General features: G+C 38.9%; 1 protein-coding gene across 3 annotated transcripts in view; it reads right to left on the reverse strand.

Annotated features, from left to right (window-relative positions):
• Nucleotides 1-18446, reverse strand: part of LOC5577463 — a 162193-nt gene that overhangs the window by 42262 nt on the left and 101485 nt on the right. For all 3 annotated transcript variants that reach the window (XM_021843411.1, XM_021843410.1, XM_021843409.1), the window contains one exon: nucleotides 17759-17789. The gene's annotated coding sequence lies outside the window, so the exon portion shown is untranslated. The remainder of the gene's footprint in view (nucleotides 1-17758; nucleotides 17790-18446) is intronic.

The following is an 18446-nucleotide window of genomic DNA, read 5'->3' on the forward strand; positions in this document are numbered from 1 at the left end:
AGTGGATTCTAATAAGAATATGATGAGGGTCTTGCGAGGATTCTGATAAGAATCCTGTGATGATTCTGATGAGAATCCTGAAAGGATTCTGATAAGAATCCTGAGAGGATTCAGATTAGCATCCTGAGAGAATTCTGATAAGAATCCTGAAAGTTTTCTGATGAGAATTCTCAGAGGATTCTTAAGAAAACCTTGAGAAGATTCTGATGAGAATCCTGAGAGGATTTTGATGAGAGTCCTGCGAGGATTCGGATGAAAATCCTGTGATGATTTGGAAAGGATTCTGGTTAAAATCCTGAGAACATTCAGATGAGAATCCTTAGAGGATTCAGATGAGAATCATTAGAGGATTCTGATGAGAATCCAGAGAGGATTCTAATGATAATCTGAGAAGATTCTGATGAGAATTCTGTGAGAATTATGATAAGAACCCTGAGAGAATTTTGATGAGAATCCGTTGAGGATTCTGATATGAGAATTCTGAAAGGATTATCTTGAGAATCCTTAGAGGATCCTGAGAGAATTCGGATAATAATCCTGAGAGAATTTTGATGAGAATTCTGATGAGGGTCCTGCGAGGATTCTGATAAGAATCCTGTGATGGTTCTGGTGAGAATCCTGAAAGGATTCTAATGAGATCCTGAGATTCTGAGAGGATTCTGATGAGGATCCTGAGAAGATTCTGATGAGAATCCTGAGAAAGTTCTGATGAGAATCCTGAGAGGATTCTGATGAGAATCCTGAGAGGATTCTGATGAAAATCCTGAGAAGATTCTGATGATAATCCTCAAAGGATTCTTATGAGAGTCCTGCGAGGATTCTGATGAGAATCCTGTGATGATTTGGAACGGATTCTGATGAAAATCCTGAGAAAATTCAGATGAGAATCCTTAGAGGATTCTGATGAAAATCCAGAGAGGATTCTGATGATAATCTGAGAAGATTCTGATGAGCATTCTGTGAGAATTATGATGAAAACCCTGACAGAATTTTGATGAGAATCCGTTGAGGATTCTGATATGAGAATTCTGAAAGGATTCTCTTGAGAATCCTTAGAGGATCCTGAGAGAATTCTGATGATAATCCAGAGAGGATTCCGATAAAGGTCCTGCGAAGATTCTGATGAGAATCTTGTGATGATTTGGAAAAGATTCCGATGAGAATCCTGAGAGGATTCTGATGAGAATCCTGAGAGGATTCTGAGGAGAATTCTGAGAGGATGCTGATGAGAATCTTGAAAGAATTCTGAGACTATTCTAATGAGCATTTTGAGAGGATTCTGTTAAGAATTTTTTGATGATTTGGAAAGGTTCAGATGAGAATCCTTAGAGGATTCTGATGAGAATCCCTAGAGGATCCTGATTGGAATCCTGAGAGGATTCTGATGAGAATTCTGAGAGGATTCTTATGAAAATCTTGAGAGGATTCTGATGAGAATTCTGTGATGATTAGGAAAGGATTCTGATGAGAATCTTGGGAGGATTCTGATGAAAGTCCTGAGAGAATTCTGATGAGGAACTTGAGAGGATTCTGGCGGATTACAGTCACCTCTCCCTTACTCGATATTGAAGGGACCATCGAGTTAGGGAGGTATCGAGTTACAGAACACAAATCCAGTGCAAATGCGATCCAAGGGACCATCGAGTTAGCCATGAAAACCAACTTTTACTATGGTTCTCTAACTCGATATCGAGATACGGAATATCGAGTAAGGGAGAGCTAACTGTATGTTCATTTTTACACAGGCTTATGCGGGTGCAGATGATTCAATTAGGGAGGTGTAACGTAAAATTTCCAAAATGTTGTAGTTTGGTCATTATGGGCAGCCCTAATAAAGCACACCTCGAAGCTAGAAGATACCGCCATGGCGGTCGATCTTCGATGACCGGCTTGCCTTTAAAAGCGCACATGCTCGCTCCTCGAGTCTTGTGCAAAGCGCATACATTCTATACATTCTACAACCCCTCCCCCGAAGACGGATCACGAAAACCTGCTGGCTGTGAACCTGGTGCGAAGTATGTGTGTTTGTAATCAATACCAGGCACATGCGTTCGACCGGCAAAAACCAATTCCCGTTTTTGGATGCGAAATTTGAGCCCTTCAGGACGGGAGGTGCTTCATAATTGCATCAAATGTAACCCTGCTGGACGTTAAGGTGACGTGTCGGCCAGCAGTCGACGTGCCCAAACGAAGACCGACTGGTGTGACAACAAATTGATTATCTAAATGTTCGACATTGAATGCAAAAATCTTCAGTCAGCGTTGTAGTGAAAGCTGTAACCTGAGCCATTTAAGACGATTTAATCCAAAATGGTGCTCTTGTTGGAAATGAATGGAGGAAATCACAGCGGAAATGGTAGAACGGGTCTGACCTTCTAAAATGGATCGTTTAGAATTATAGTATGGCTTCCAGCCAAAAACTGTAGCATTGTTGAGTCATCGTTTAGTACTGAAACTAAAATAGACAGTAAGGTTTGAGAGACTTTATAGTATGTCTAATGCGATACAAGTAGCGATTATCGTCCACCTTCATTTACATTTTATAATGAGCTTAAGATCGTTGATGCCCTGTCACCATGGGCTTCGCCAGGATTTCCGTCAAGGGAGAACAAAAGATTATTGATGTCTCACCCAAAATTATCATTTTTGACATTTTTTACGCATTCTTTGATATTAAGGACTTATTTTGAGAAAAATAGTAGCTTTTGTTTTAAATACCATTGACAAAAATCATGCGGAGACTCATGGCGATTTTTTTTTTTTTTTTTTTTTTTTTTTTTTTTTTTTTTTTTTTTTTTTTTTTTTTTTTTTTCTATGCGTGATCCTTGAGGAATTCTCGACGAAACCTATAGGTAGATATTTGGCAGAAGCCTGTAGAGAATGTTTGAATTTTTTTTGCATAGAAATATTTTTTTCTGTCAGCCCCTTACCCCCGTCTGCCAACGCCCATGGTTGCCACCGTTGTATCTCGCTGTAAGAATCGACTCTAGAGCTCTCAGAACCGTTTCCGATTACAAAACTATTCACTTGACTGTTCATTATCTGCCTCCAATAAACATCGAACCTAAAGGGGATCGTTTACCTATCTGATCAGGGTTTGCCTGAACCCGGTTCAGCTTGTAGCTATGCGATTAAAGAGTTAGTGTCGCTCTCTAGTGCAACGAAGTTGCAATGTGAAATAAAAGACTCGAGATATAGCAGTTGGAGCCTTCATCGGCCTAGTGGTAACGTCCGCGGCTACAAACCGAAGTCATGCTGAAGTCATTTGGGTTTGATGTCTAACCGGTCTACGATCCTTTCGATATGGATTTGTTTTCGAAAAAAAAAGCGGATTTAGCACTCAGTTTATAACTGTGGAAGAACATTAAGGAAAGCAGGCTCTGTCTCAGTGGGAACGTAATGCCAACGACACGAAGAAGATAGAGAAATTTCAGCATCCACCCACCGCCGATATGATGGTTGATCGCTGGTACAGGCCTGATGGGATTGTTTGCTTTGTACACATCGTTCTCTGCATACAGGTACCTATATATGTAGATTAAGTACAACGCCGAGGTGCACACGTACGGATCGCTTAGTGCGGATTATGTGCATCTGCATTTAAATTAATGCGAAGTGCATCACGCAATCAGATTCGCGCCCTTGTCGCGTCTGGAGCGAAGAACTTTACAATTGCTGGCTGATGGTTCTCATGGAGCTAGACATTACAATCTGCGAGATAGATTTACATTTGGCCACAACGTTCTAAACAACTTGTTTTTTTCTGCACATCCTTGGGACTAGAGTAACCACAAAAAAAGTGAAACATGCAACACCAATCCTGTTAGCGCTCCTGTTTCTCTTTCATCATGATAATTTCATGCTTTCGGGTTGCACTTTGCATGAGATTTTCGCTGCTGGTGGATACATGATACTGTTTTTGCTTATCCGTTCCCATGTCTGTCCATCGGAATCTTTTTACTTTATCTCTTTGTTCGGATGAACGCCATTCCAAAGCATAACATAAAGTGTTCGTGTCTAAATTATGTCGTAAGGGTATTAGCTAATATTACTTTGGGTATATTAATAACTGTCTATCTTGATAATTTTTGGTCAACATCATCGTCCAGAATCGGAACTGGTCGCTTTGCAGTCATATCTGTTTACATATATGGTTGGCGTTGAGGTGGAGAGAACCAAGTACAAAAACTTAAGAAAAGTAGATTTTTCCTTCATTAGATGCAGAATTTGCTAAGCTTTAATTATATGATCAGGATTGTTAAATGGTTTAAACTGAAAGATTTAAAAAAAAATACTTTCATTTGCTTTCAATCATTTCAACGAATACAATCTGCACATTGAAGAATTCATCCATTGATCGAAATTGACCAGTTATTGGCATTTACTTTATTTTGATAGTTAAGCATAAGCATAAGCATAGATGACCGTACAATTCGTAGTTGCTACTCCGTGATTGACCAGAATAATCGAAGTTGTACAAAGAACCAAGAGATGTAGCTTGGGATTAGATTTCCACCTTCAATGTACACTTTCGAGAACTCCAAACATTAAAAAGTCAATAGCGGCGCCGGCCACGTCCTTACGGTTATCGGGTAAGGGAAGGAATGTTGGTATGTCATCCATTGTTACTAGAGACCGAAATCACCTCTGCATCTCCATGGGTGTTATGGGAAGGAGTTTTGTTAGTGGGGAGGGATAATAGCTGCATGATCAGGATTCCCCTTGGTAAGTGATGCGATTCATGCAACCTCAGTTCAAAAAATCACCTATCAGTACTCTAAAGACAACGTGAACATAGGTAAGTCAACACTTTTAGCGTTGAACCATTCAAAAGTTATGTTTTATAATGATAAAAATCAGGTAAAAGGAAAAGTATGGACACAGACAAACAGACGTAACACTTACGAAATTTCCATCGACTACTCATTTGACGACAGTTTCAAATTCGCTATGTTGCAAATCTCACAACCAGAGGCATGCGCATCGTTTTTCTTCGCGTTTGGCTTTTCACACTACCGCCATCTGCCGGTCTTGTTGCACGAAACAGCTTTCCGTGTAACATGCTCACGAGATGATGATGGTGTAAACTGGGCGATGGATTTTGAAGAAATTTGTTCTAAGTGTTACGTCTGTTTGTCTGTGGTATGGAGTTTTCAATGTTAATGTACAAGAGTGTAAGTCGACACCTACAGTGATGAACTGTTCATATTTTTTAAATCAATTCATTTAAGTTATATTCCTCGTTGTCATGTTATTTTTTTTTATAATATATTGTACATTTAAAACAAAATGAACAATGAAACGAGCTGAAATTGATCATCCATCGTTGATTAAGCAGCTGTTGCTACTTTAACAAGCATACTCAAATCACAACGGCAAAATATCACTCCGGCGACGCAAAAACCTGAACCTGATTGCACTCAGAACGCGTGCAAACTAAAACGAGAAAAAAAAAACTCCGGCGACACGACGTCGCAAACATAAACGATTTTCTGGTGAAGATGAAACGAAGCCAAAACTCAAACCCTCCAGAGTCCGATCTAGAGAACCAGACAGCGGTTCAAGCTGAAAACCTGTTCGATTGGTCACCACCAGCGAGTGACCATTTGACCGAATAGCCATCAGCCAGATCCGCTGTCCGGGTCTCCAGACCCGCGCTTCTGACAATTTGAAGTCCGGCTTCGATGCTTCTTCACCTGCTGCTTGGGCTTTAACAAAGCACTACCCAGCAGAACGCTCGAAAAATAAACCGTTTTAATTCCGCTATAGACACTTTTTTTCAAAAACTGCACCAGCCGAATCTAATAATTTTTGGAGACGGTTTTTTTTCTGTTTCTGTTCGGGATGAACCATTGCGACCAGTTTTCTTTGATCTTTTGTGGTATAACCGTGTCCTTTGTATAGTGCATGTCGTTCTACTCCATTACTATTGAGAAATAATAAAGTAGTTGTTCTTTATACAAATATCATTCTTTACCATTTTGCAGGGAGCCTTTTTAGAAAAAGATACCGCTATTTATACCTTTTGGAGAAAACAGTTTGTCATTAGACGGGGTTGGTGGTCTGATGGCTACCGCTTCTGCTTCATATGCAGAAGGTCATGGGTTCAATTCCAGGCCCGTCCGTTTCCTCGTACTTTGTAGTTGTATATCTCTCACTTGCTTCTATCTTCCATTCTAAATATATCACACTCAAACTATTCGTTCATAGCAAACGCTAGAACCAGAGACGGACAAGAAACCGTTTCCCTAACGCTTCCTACTTCCACGCGCACGCCTTTCTTACGCCTGATACATAGGCAGTCTGCTAACCACAAAAACAAACCTCTCTGCCATACCTTTCCCCCAATCCATACACTCCCGCATGAACTGACGTGGATGCAGTGGAATATACGGTCTACGTGGGAGTCAGTTCAATGCATCATCAATTCCTCCCCCTTCCCCTCATTGGTCTGCATTCTGACGTGGCAGGTGCCATTGTTGCCTAAAAATTAGAAGATCACCAGCACTTATACACTGAGGATGCCTGTTAGTCCCAAGCAGTCATTCGGTTGGTTCCTTGTGTAAGTGCAGCTGATCTGGCGATACTGGAGTGCATCCACGGGCGGCCAATCAAGCTCAAGCTCAAGCTTTGGAGAAAACAGTTTGTCATTATTGAACTCTCAAAAGCGCGCCCCTTAATCAGGTGCGGCTACTAGCTAGTTGAATGATACTGATTTTGACCATTCATCGGTATTCTAGCTTATCAAATTATTGCTTCTACTTATAAGCTTCAAAGTCGTTTTTTTGAAACTGTGAACAGGTTTCATCGCATGAGACATTAAGATTCCTTGTAACAAGAAGATTTTTTTTAAGTTAGGAGGTCTGCTACTCTACTAATTTGGAATCGTCTCCCTCCTAGATATCGAAAGATAAACTCTTGAACTCGGAAATAACTTGTCTCATGAATTGAAACCAACTTCAGATGCTGATTGAGCCATTTTTGCACTTTGGCCTCCTCATCATCTAGGACAAATAGGTGGGTATTAGTGGCTTGTTACTCTCTATACTCTTCCGACCGTAACTTTTAAGTATTCACAAGAACAGATACACAAGAGTACAATTTGGTAGATCTTACCTCGTAACGCACCACGAAAAGCTGATCTACCCGCGTTACGGGTAATCGGAGACGATAAAAACGTGACTGATCAATTTTCAACACATCCGTTCGCGCCCGCTGCCTACTACGATCTCCCATTCACTTTGGTCAAATTTGACCTATAATGCACATGATTGTTTTCTTTCCTATTTGCTTCAGTACATTGTGTATCCCGTAATGTTTAACGAACAAGTTAAGTGTGAAGCATACTGAATCGGTGAAATTTGTGAATTTTGTGTCGATAACCGGTGAGATCCAAACTATTCAAATCTACTTAATTCATTATTATTTCTTAATAAATGCCATGTTCAAAAAAAAAAAAAATAACAACATGTTTGAAAAAAATATCCTTAACGCGACTGGTGGTTGCTATGAAAAAATGCTTTAACACAATTGGTGTATGCAATGCAAAAAAAAAGAAATGCCCTTAACGTGACTGGTGGTTGCAATTAAAAAAATATTATTGTCGCGATTGGTGGTTGCATTTGGTTTGGTATTTGGTTGTCATTAACGCGACAGATGGTTGCAATGAATATGTTGTTAATTCGACTGGTGGTCGTATACTTGTTCCTTGCAAGTATTATTGATGTTGTGAGCTCGACTGGTGGTCGTATATTTGTTCTATGCAATGGTGGTGTACACTTGCTACCGCGACTGGTGATCGCATACTTGTTCATAGTAACTGCTATTGATGTTGTTAACTCGACTGGTGGTCGTATATTTGCTCTAAGTAATGGTGGTATACACTTGCTATCGCGACTAGTGGTCACACATTAATTCCTAATAAAAATGATGTTCACATGCATGCGCGACTCTATCTATAGAATAAGATATGTAAGCCCAAGGATGGCTAGTAACTTAGTAGATATGTTATATCAAAACAAGTAACAACAGTCAAACAAGTCTTTGAGTGAGTATTTCCGTGAAAGTACGGTGGATTGAATGTACAACAAGATGAAAGTCAAACACTGATGCTACTCTGTTGAACGCATAAATGTCAGTTTATTAATAGCAATATGTTGTCCAAAATTCATCTTAGATATGTCATTTCATATAATTAGCTTGCCGTTTCTAATGTATGGCACGACATTCAACCGATCAATAATTTCAACGCCGTTCTGATGGCGTGGGTATCCTACAACGGAAAAATGTTTCAAAGTCGCATGTACAAGTGAACAGTTGAAATATGAAACAGTATACATCGGTGAAGTTCTTAGCGATGTGAAATATACATCCTGAATTCCTGAAAGCTTTCGTGATGACGGAAACGATGTGAAAACTCATCACTTCAAACTTTTTTTTTCCTGAGAAGAGGGAGGATGTGTGGTACTGAATGAACATTGTCATAGATCTTGTCTTCCAACCCTGTTATGATGGTTGACAATCAAAAGCCTGTTGAAAGAACTCCGAGAATGTAACATCGGATCGGACATCAAACGATCTAGTAGGCATGGCACAACTTCGACGTCTCACTCCTATAGTAATGTCAGAATGGAATGCAAGGTTCTTCGTGATGCTCCCGCTTGCCAACAACGATTCAGAGCTTCACAGAATATTACAACCATTGATAAATAATAGTTTTCTTTAGTAAATTTCATTTTTTTTATGGGGGTGCCAATCTTGCCCCGGAGTAATTTTGACCGATGATAAAAAAGCTATTTTTAAACGTGTTAGTTGGAAAACTATTTATCACTTTTTAAATGTAATGGTTGGAGGTCAAAGTAATAATGTAAAAGATAAGGATGGTTGCAAATTTTACCAAAATAAGAACGTTAAAGTAGACTTTAATCACACTAATCCTTAGGTTGCTCATCTTGCCCCGGCTGACCCTACTGAAGTTCTTATAAAGCATATCCACAGTAAATAACTGAGAGCCTTGTCAATTGACCATTTTTGCATTCGTTTATTGTGTGGTAAGTACAATGTTATTTATTATGCTCTGGGAATCGAGAAAATTTCCTGAACGAAAAGATCTTCGACTGGTAAGATTCGTACCCACGAACTGAAAAACTGCGCGCTTACCGCTTACCGCGAAGGGGTGAAAACGAGACCTGCAAGCAAGAGCTAGATTGAAATCATGATGATTGAAACTTCCCATAGTAAATCCCATACAAACTTTGAACGCCTGGCACTAAAATATAGTTTCACCGATCGAGCTGAAATTTTGCACAGTTGTCAAAATGCAATCCTAAAAATGTGCTGGAGCGAGAATCTAAATTTTTCATATAACCGTGTCCCAGGCAACTACACATATCAATGGTTGCTATTCAGTGATTGACCGAAGTCAGTGAAGATGCACAAAGAATCAACTAGAAGTTTGGCTGGGATTGGCCATCATCTTCTTCAGTGTGCATAATTCAATGCCTCTCTTTATACAGGGTTAATAACGGCGCCGGCCATGTCCTTGCAGTCAGTTGGGATTGGGGAAGGAATGTTAGTGTGTAACTTTTGCTATTTGGAGACCGTGTTTGCATCGGCATCTCCACAAAGGTTACTGGGGGGGATGATTGTTAATGAGGGTCACAGGATTCACTTTGATAAATGATTAGACCGTGATAAACAATTATTTATGAGATATGTATACACATTTGTTTATTTAATTTCTAGCTACATCTGCTTTTGTTTGATGAAGCATTTGATGAGGAAAAACCGATTTGCGTAGAACAACAACACACGACTTGCTCAAAAAGGCGTAAAAACCTCTTTTCTTTTCTACATAAACATTACAATCGCTGTCAGTAACAATTATAAACATAGTTACCCAGTAAACACGAACTCGTATAAGATAGCGCATAAGAGTACAAATGTGGAGGCGATATACGTACATGCACCATAAGGATCCATGCAAGATGTACGTATATCGCCTCCACAATTGTACTCTTATATCCCATCATATACGATGGTGTGTTCACTGGGTAATAGATACAATACGATCACAATTACTTTTCTTAAAACATTGTCAATCATCATAAAACTTAAAAACTATTCGTGCATCATCCATCCATTCAAACATCGAGGTTTACAGGAACCTTTATTACGATGATCTCTGGTCCAGACTCGGCAACAATAGTAATCGAGAATAAGAAAAAAACATCTGGTAGCACCATTTACAACCTTTAGAGTTGTTAGAGAGGAACTCATCTGATGAAAGTCGAAAATGAGCCTTGTAATCGGCGTTTAAACGCGGTTGTTAAAGACAAATGCGTGAAATACTTCGTTAAATCTGGCAGATATGAAACGGCTTGGGTCATGAAAGCCATATACTGCACGGCGTGGCTCAAGCTGTAAAAAGTTGCGCTGGCCTAGAATTCTTTCAGGAGCATAAATGTTCAATCGTCCTCAAATTTCAGTAGAGTCGACTTCTCCCTGCGAAGTTTTTCCAACAAACACTTCTTGGCTAATACAGCTCCTTTCTTCTAATGTCTGCAGTCCAAGTAGACGGCAAGTTCAGTAGGTCACGCCATGGAAGGCTTCGAAGCGCTTGCCTGACAAACTTTCTTTGTATGACCTCTATTCTGGAGATCCAATTTGCCTGATATGGGCACCTTAGAACAGCATTTGATTCCAAAATTGAGTGAACTAGTGCACAATATAATGCCCGCAAACATAGAGGATCATGGAACTCGCTGATCAGTTTGAAGATAAAATCAAGTTGTTTGTTGGCCTAAGATATGATGTGTGCATAATGTAGACGGAAAGAAAATGCCTGATCAAGTGTAACTCCCAGATCTCGAATATGGTCGACGTGCTCCAGATGTTGATTCAGTATTGTATAGTGGTGAACAATTGGTTGCAATTTTCTGTTAAATGTTATCACGCTGCGTTTAGCTAGACTTATCATCAGCTTATTATTGGAGCACCATGCTACGAATGAGTATAAAATCCTTTGGAGTATGTAACAATCTTGAATGCTGTTAACTAGAACGAGAATCTTAACGTCGTCCGCATAAAACAGCCATTCGACATAGATTGAAAACAGCAGAGGTCCTAAATTACTTCCTTGAGGAACGCCAGTTGGATTAGTGAAGAATTCCGACGACTCATCGCCTATTTTAACATTCAGCTTGCGATTCGTGAGATAGGAATTGAATCAATAAGGTCTGATGAGATTCTAACTTATTCAGTAATATCTTGTGATCAACTCGGTCGCATCAATCTGTGATCCAGCATCAATATTTCGAATTCAAAACGAGGAAAAGTGCAAAAGTTCGTTGAAAATGATCTTTTTGTGTAAGAACCGTGTTAATCCGAAGAGATATAATTCTTACAGCTCGCAAAAAGCAACTCGTAGATTATGATTTCAAAAAATTTTGAGCATGCACATAGTGAGGTTATTCCTCTGTAGTTCTCAACGTTTTGTTTGTCGCTTTTTTTGAACACTGGAAATATTACAGAAATTTTCCAGTTAGATGAAAATAGACGCATGCACAGAGATTCGTTGAACAAAAAAGCTAGCGGACGGATCAAGTTGTTTGCGCATTTTATTAAGAAACAGGATGGAATTCCATCCGAGCCGCTATATGCAATATTTCCCATCCATGTTTGTATATATAATATTTTCAATTGATATGACAAATTCCAAGTCAAAGAAAATAATGTCGACACTTCAAGTGACGAACAATTCAAACTTTGTTGAACAAACAGCTAAACGTAACATTCCTACAGTTGTCAGGACGAAAATATGTGCTATCATATTTTACTCATATGAAAAAAAAAAATCGATTGGCTAGACCAACACAGAATACTCTTATCTCGACACTTACAGTGGCGAAACGTTCTAGTGTCGAACCATTCAAAGTTAAATAAAAACTTACTTCGTTGAATTACTAAGAGCATTTACAACATCAATAACACAGCGTAACAAAAATGACATTTTAGCGTGTCACAATGTGTCTCTACTAGAGTTACTGTGCACGTGCTGTAGCCTTAGGTGCAGGAGGCTCATTGCTTGCTAGCGCACGGGCGCGCTGTACATTGTGAGACCTTTTATTGGTGCGCCTCATTTTTCTTGAGATGTGTCTCAATGCGGTCTCATGCGCTCCGTCACATGTGCTGTTTAAAATTCAGCGCAATAATTGAAATGATGACAAAATTTTTCAACGAGGATCGAAATTGTAACATTCGGATCGCGAGTCTTCAACCATATCATGTAGACCATCTAGACACCTGCATAATGAGGCGAAAATAGTTGTAGAGGCTTTTCGTTACTAAGCAGTTGTTTCACAACTTGGATACCGATGGTGAGCCGTAGCGCCGAGCAGCGCATGAGACGAGTCTCCGCGGGAGCACATCGGCTTGCGCGCGCTTTTAGAATTTTTGTGAGCCTCCTGCTAGCACAGCACACTAGGATTCCGAAGAGCTGAGAGACGGTTTGGCTGGAGGCTCGTCAGTACATGTATGTGCTCCTGAGAAATATGTAACTCTGGTCTCTAGCAGATTTGGGGTTGCTGTTTCTGATGCCGTTCTCAAAAAGTTCCTGTACGTCACAATTTTTAGCTACAGTTAACCAAAGTTGTATAACACACTGTTTTCATTGATGTTTACATGAAATTGAAAGTATGATTTATCAAACATTTTTGTGATGTTATCTACCAAGCATGCAATATATGACTTTAACTTCCATTTCAGATATAACTTGTTTGAAATTGCACGATTAAATCGATTTTTCCAAAATGCTTGCAGTCTCCATACAAAATTCCTGATTTTTGTTAAATGACAAAATACAATACTTTTCGAAACCATAAAAAATAGTAGTTTATGCAACAAGGTGCAAAATGTAGATTTTTACAGCACGAGTCGTACGTTTATACAACGAGGCTTGCCGAGTTGGATATTTACGACGAGTGCTGTAAAAATCGAGTTCTGCGTCGAGTTGCGTACAACATTTTTTGCAATTTCATGAAAGGTTACTTGATCATAGTAGGTTTACGGTATAGTATATTGAGAAGGTGATATATTCCGAATACTTACAGCTACTTGACGACGTCATCACTATCCACCTCGAACAAATTTGCGAAAAAAAAAATGATCTAGGGGCTCATTCACAAATTTCATAACGCTGAAGGGGGTGGGTGGGTGTCCTTGTTATGTTACAGCTCATACAATGTTTGTAGAATATTCATACAAAAAGCGTTACGAGGAGGTGGGTGGGTGTCGAAAATTACCATTTTTGGCGTTATGAAATTTGCGAATAAGCCCTAGGTGTCAGGATGGTATATAGTACGATAGGAGTGACGTCACATATTTACAACATGGTGTTTACACCGGTAAAGAGCCTTCCTTGTTAAATTTTATGCCGTGACTAGGTTGTATTGAGCAATTGTCACAATTTTTCAAACCATCGTTCGGATGGTTTGATGCAGTACCTCGACTGCAAGATCGTCTATTCCGAGTCAAGTGCAAATAATGGCGGAAAAAGTCATGGAATTTCCATCTGAGCGGAAGAGGTAGGAGCAAAAAATATTTCACAGCTCCCAGTACTAATAATGATAATTGCACAAATCCTGAACAAAAAATAATAGACGTTTCCGTTATTTCTACATAAGAATGATAGTTATATAAATCACATGTGCTTCATTTCGTTACTGAAAAGCGTTGCGTTATAAACCATAACGCAACTCAAATGCTTTGCGTAATGAATCATTACCAAACGTTTTTCAGTTAGGTAATAGACTCATACACACTTAGATTAAATTACTGAGGTCGGTAAAATTTTATTGGGTTTTGGAACTACCGAAAAAGTCAGTAAAATGAAAACTATCGCCACGCGTAATTGAAAAGCAAATCTCACCATGTTTTATTTTTTATCAATGTTTGATATAAAAAGAAAGCTCTCTGCAAAATTTTAGTAAAAAATCTCTGTTTTTCGATTTCTGACATTTTTTTTAGTTTACTGACTTTTTCGGTAGTTCAAAAACCCAGTTATTTTTACCGAACAGATTGAGTGTGTACGACAATGCGAGAAAGAAGGCCATTACATGACAGGTTGGTGTGATGAAAAACAGCCTTTTAATATGAGAAATTGCAAAAATAGCTTTGGGCTATCGAAAATATTATAAACTGTGTTGATAATAATTGTTATACACATGAAGTTTAAATTCTGTAGCAAATTAAGCGAATAAATTGCTACACGGGAAAAAAATTACTATTTTAGCCCATTCTTGAAACTAGGGTGCCGGTGCCATTAGTTAGTCCACTAAGCTTTAAAAAATCATAACAAAATAACTAAAAGCCTTAACAGAGATCTTTTGGCGTCAAATATAAAAAGAGTGATAAAATTATGTTTTGAGCCTAACATCGCTTGAGCCACTATTGGTACACGTGTTCCAGTAGTTGCGCTAGTGCTCCAGTAGTAGACATTCGGGAATGATACAAGGAATTTTGAACAAAATGGTAAATTTTTACATGGGTTTTACATTTTTCCGTCGAAACAGCAATTAATATCTTTCGAATGAAGCATAAAGATCATCTCTGGGACTTTTCTTCATTTTTAAACATCCATTTTAAAAACTGCTTCCATCCGTTGATCCACTACTGGAACACGACGGCGACTATTGGTGCAAGGGAGCAAATTTTTTGCGTTAACTTAATTATTTATAGGACTTTTTGATAGAATAAAAAGCTTTAATTTGGTAAACCGACTAAACTAGAGGCGATCTTTCCACCAAAAATAACACATGTCGTTTTTATCGAAAAATGTACGTTTTATTCCATAGTCCAATCTACTGGTACATTACAACCATTGGTACCGGCACCCTACCATGCAATTTCAGAACAATTTACTATGTTTACGGTACATCCATCCACATTACTAGTATATTTGACAGAAATAATTTACAACAATTTGATTTCGACTACAGGCATGGTCAAATCAAGCGCATTTCTGGTCTGCTGAAAATTGCCGGTGCGAGCGCTTAAGTTAACCCCCTAAAATGGTAGTTTTTACCGCGCAATTTTTTTGCGGGTATACAAGCTGGCAAATTTGCATGCAAGTTTCTGAAATGGTCAAATTTGGCATATTCAACAGTCAATATCTTAAAAACTAGACGTCACGTTCTATGATATTTTTGAAAACGGCAATGGATTCAGCAGGGGCCTTCCTTAGCCGAGTTGTAAGAGTCCGCGGCTATAAAGCAAAGCCATGCTGCAGGTGTCTGGGTTCGATTCGCGGTCGGTCCAGGATCTTCTCGTAATGGAAATTTTCTTTGACTTCCCTAGGCATAGAGTATCATTGTACCTGCCAAACGATATACGAATGCGAAAATGGCAAGTTTGGCAAAGAAAGCTCTCAGTTAACAACTGTGCTGCCCATAAACGCATAATTGTCCCATGTACATAGGGAATCCAGCAAACATGGGACTGACATGCGTTTATAGGCAGTGTGGAAGTGCTCATAAGAACACTAAGCTGAGAAGCAGGTTCTGTCCCAGTGGGGACGTTAATGCCAAGAAGAAGAATGGATTCAGCAATCCTTAATTCAGTAAAAAGCGGCATTTTGGTGCTTGATACAAAAACGTGTTTCACAGTGTAATCGTCCACTTTATTACTTTTTATGATAGATCTTAAGACCTTTATTCCAGAAAGTTCTTGGATGAATCAAAACATCTTCTTTGAAAAGTATAACACAACAATACAACAATAAAATCATATATTTTGATAAAAAAAACTTGTGCAAAATAACAAAAACATCTTTTTTATCTCTTTTTCTTTTATTGAGCACAGCATCAACTAAAAAAAAACTGTTGGTCTCTATTGTATATCTCTGTTTTCATAATATTCAAGCGGACAATGCTCTGGAATATTTGAATTCAGAGCCAAAATTATGCATTCTAATATTAAGATTGCATCCGACGACAGTGAACGATTGCAAGGCACGGGAAACCTAGTCTTCCAGGCTACCATTGCATTGGCCGGTGAAAAGAAAAAAAAACATAACAAGAGAGTGTATCGTTTCAAGCACACCCCGAGTAGAAAGTGTTCTGCAACCTGAAAGTAACTGCAGCAGCTTCGCGTTGGCGATAAAGAGAGTGGAAAATTAAAATTAAAACTGCTGGCTTTGATGTAAATAGAGTTGAAAGGAGCCTAGGCCCTTGATTCCGGCGGCTGAGTATCTTTGTTGCAGGAAATGTAATGACGCCAACGTCAGCGTCGACCGTAGACTGGAGGAAGACTTCTTTTTTGTTCGCCGAGGTAGTGCAGTTTTAGCTTACAGGCAGTTGCACAGAGGTTCAGCTTTTCAAAAAAGCTGGTAATTGTAAAATTAAGTGAAACATATATCTGCAATATCAGCTAGTTAAGAACATATCTCGCATACTCTGAGATAACGCCCTAAAAGCCATAGGTAACCACGAGCGTAGCTCGTTGCTTCTGAGCAAATGAAAGAAATAGCATCCAAACCAACATCACGGGCTGGTAGATATTGATCCTTTCTTCCCCATAGCGTTGTTAAATAACATGAAAATCCATTCAAATGCTCAGAAACAACGAGCTACACACATGGTTACCAATGGCTTTTAGGGCGAGATCAGAAGTTATGCGAGATATATGAGAATTTAGAAAGAAAATATATATTCGATAATTCAAAACTCGACTTATTCATCTTTACATAAACCAAACCAATGCAAAATTGTGTTTTAACATTTTTTTGGTCGATAACTCAATATTAGCTAAATTCAGTATCCCCGGATGCAAATTTATTATGATTATGAAGTGTCGTTAACCTTATTGAATAAAAACTTATTTTAGTATGAACGTCAAAAATATTCAAGGACAGTTAATTTATCGCTCCTCACCACTCCCTGCGGGTCAATCTAGTTCAAACGCGCTTTCAAGACTGAGGAATCTCATGCTTCAGTTACCAACCTTAACCTTAAACCAAAAAAAATATGACTTTGCCCTAAATGGAGACTTTAAGGTGAAGATGAATCGAAGCCAAAGTTTAAATTTTCAAGAGCACGGATCTGGAGAACCAAACATCCGATTGAGCTGAAAACTTAATCGATTGGTCACCAGGTAGTGATCAATCGATTAAGTTTTCAGCTCACACGGATGTTTGGTTCTTCAGATCCGTGCTCTTGAAAATTTGAGGTTTGGCTTCGATTCACCTTCACCTTAACTCAAAATTATGTTCCAAAGCGCTTTTTATGGCTAAAAGTAGTTAAATATTGAGAATCTGGTATTTCTAACATGATTTTTAAATGAAGACCACTGTGTATCCCACAATGTTTTCATTACTGCCTGCCCGCAAGAGCGACAAGTGCAAAATGCAGAAGCATTCGCTTGCAAAGAGTCAAAGTTGAGTTTGCTCGAGGGGGGTAAGTGGGTGAGCTAGGGAACATCCCAGCAGGGAAGATATCTGGAGACACTTAGCGTAAAATGGTGTGTCTGGGTTGATTCGAGATTGATGGGAGTTTGCATTTTCCCTCCCTCCGGAAATACAAGATGTAATCGCGACTTTTTAGCTCTCGAGTGCAGACTCTTGAGACTGATAGCACTAATTCTTGCTGACGTGTCTTTGAAGTGCAGATGTGGCAGGTTGTCAGGACGCCCCATGGGCTTTCATTTTCAAGAGATACCTAAATTGGGAAACTGGATAAAGTGTGATGCACCGCAATTGACTTACCCGAAATTGGCCAGATTTGATGGGTTGATGGCTGAAAATGAAGGAAAAGGATGCAATTAGATAAGGGGTAAGGGGTTTATATTGTTTTACGCAAATGGTTAATGTTGTATAATATCCTAGCATAGACAGAAAATATAAGAGCCTCATAAGTATTTATTTAAAAATTCTAACATTTTCTGCAAGAAAACCATGCATTTTCTATATATTCAACGAAATTTTAAGTTTGTGTTTAAGTTCTTGTTTTGGGTGTAGGTTGTAACTAAATAATTAACTATTAATATTTGCCTACCTAGTATTAATCCCCTTCTCAGATTGCTTTAGGTAAAATATCTTGAAATCCCAACAAGATATTTTACCTAAAGCAATACCCATTGTTGCCGCAACTTCTGTGTGCGCTCGATGTGTCGATAGAAGATGTGAAGCAACCGTCTATTCCATCGCATATATACACAGCACTCATTCATTTCAGTTTAGGATAGCCAAGTCAGTACTATTGATGCAGTTATTGTTTTGCAGTCAGTTCGCATTTGATGTGTACGTAGTATGTACGCGGCATAAGTACTCTGTAGTAAAGTTCTTATTAAGTCAGTGATTAAATCAGTATATTTGGATAGGGTGGCGTAGATCAAGTCACTAGGAGTGCACAGAAATGTGAGTTAACCTTCGTTTATGAATTAGTGCTCTGAAT

Source organism: Aedes aegypti, chromosome 2, assembly GCF_002204515.2.
Source record: "Aedes aegypti strain LVP_AGWG chromosome 2, AaegL5.0 Primary Assembly, whole genome shotgun sequence".
NCBI lineage: Eukaryota > Metazoa > Arthropoda > Insecta > Diptera > Culicidae > Aedes > Aedes aegypti.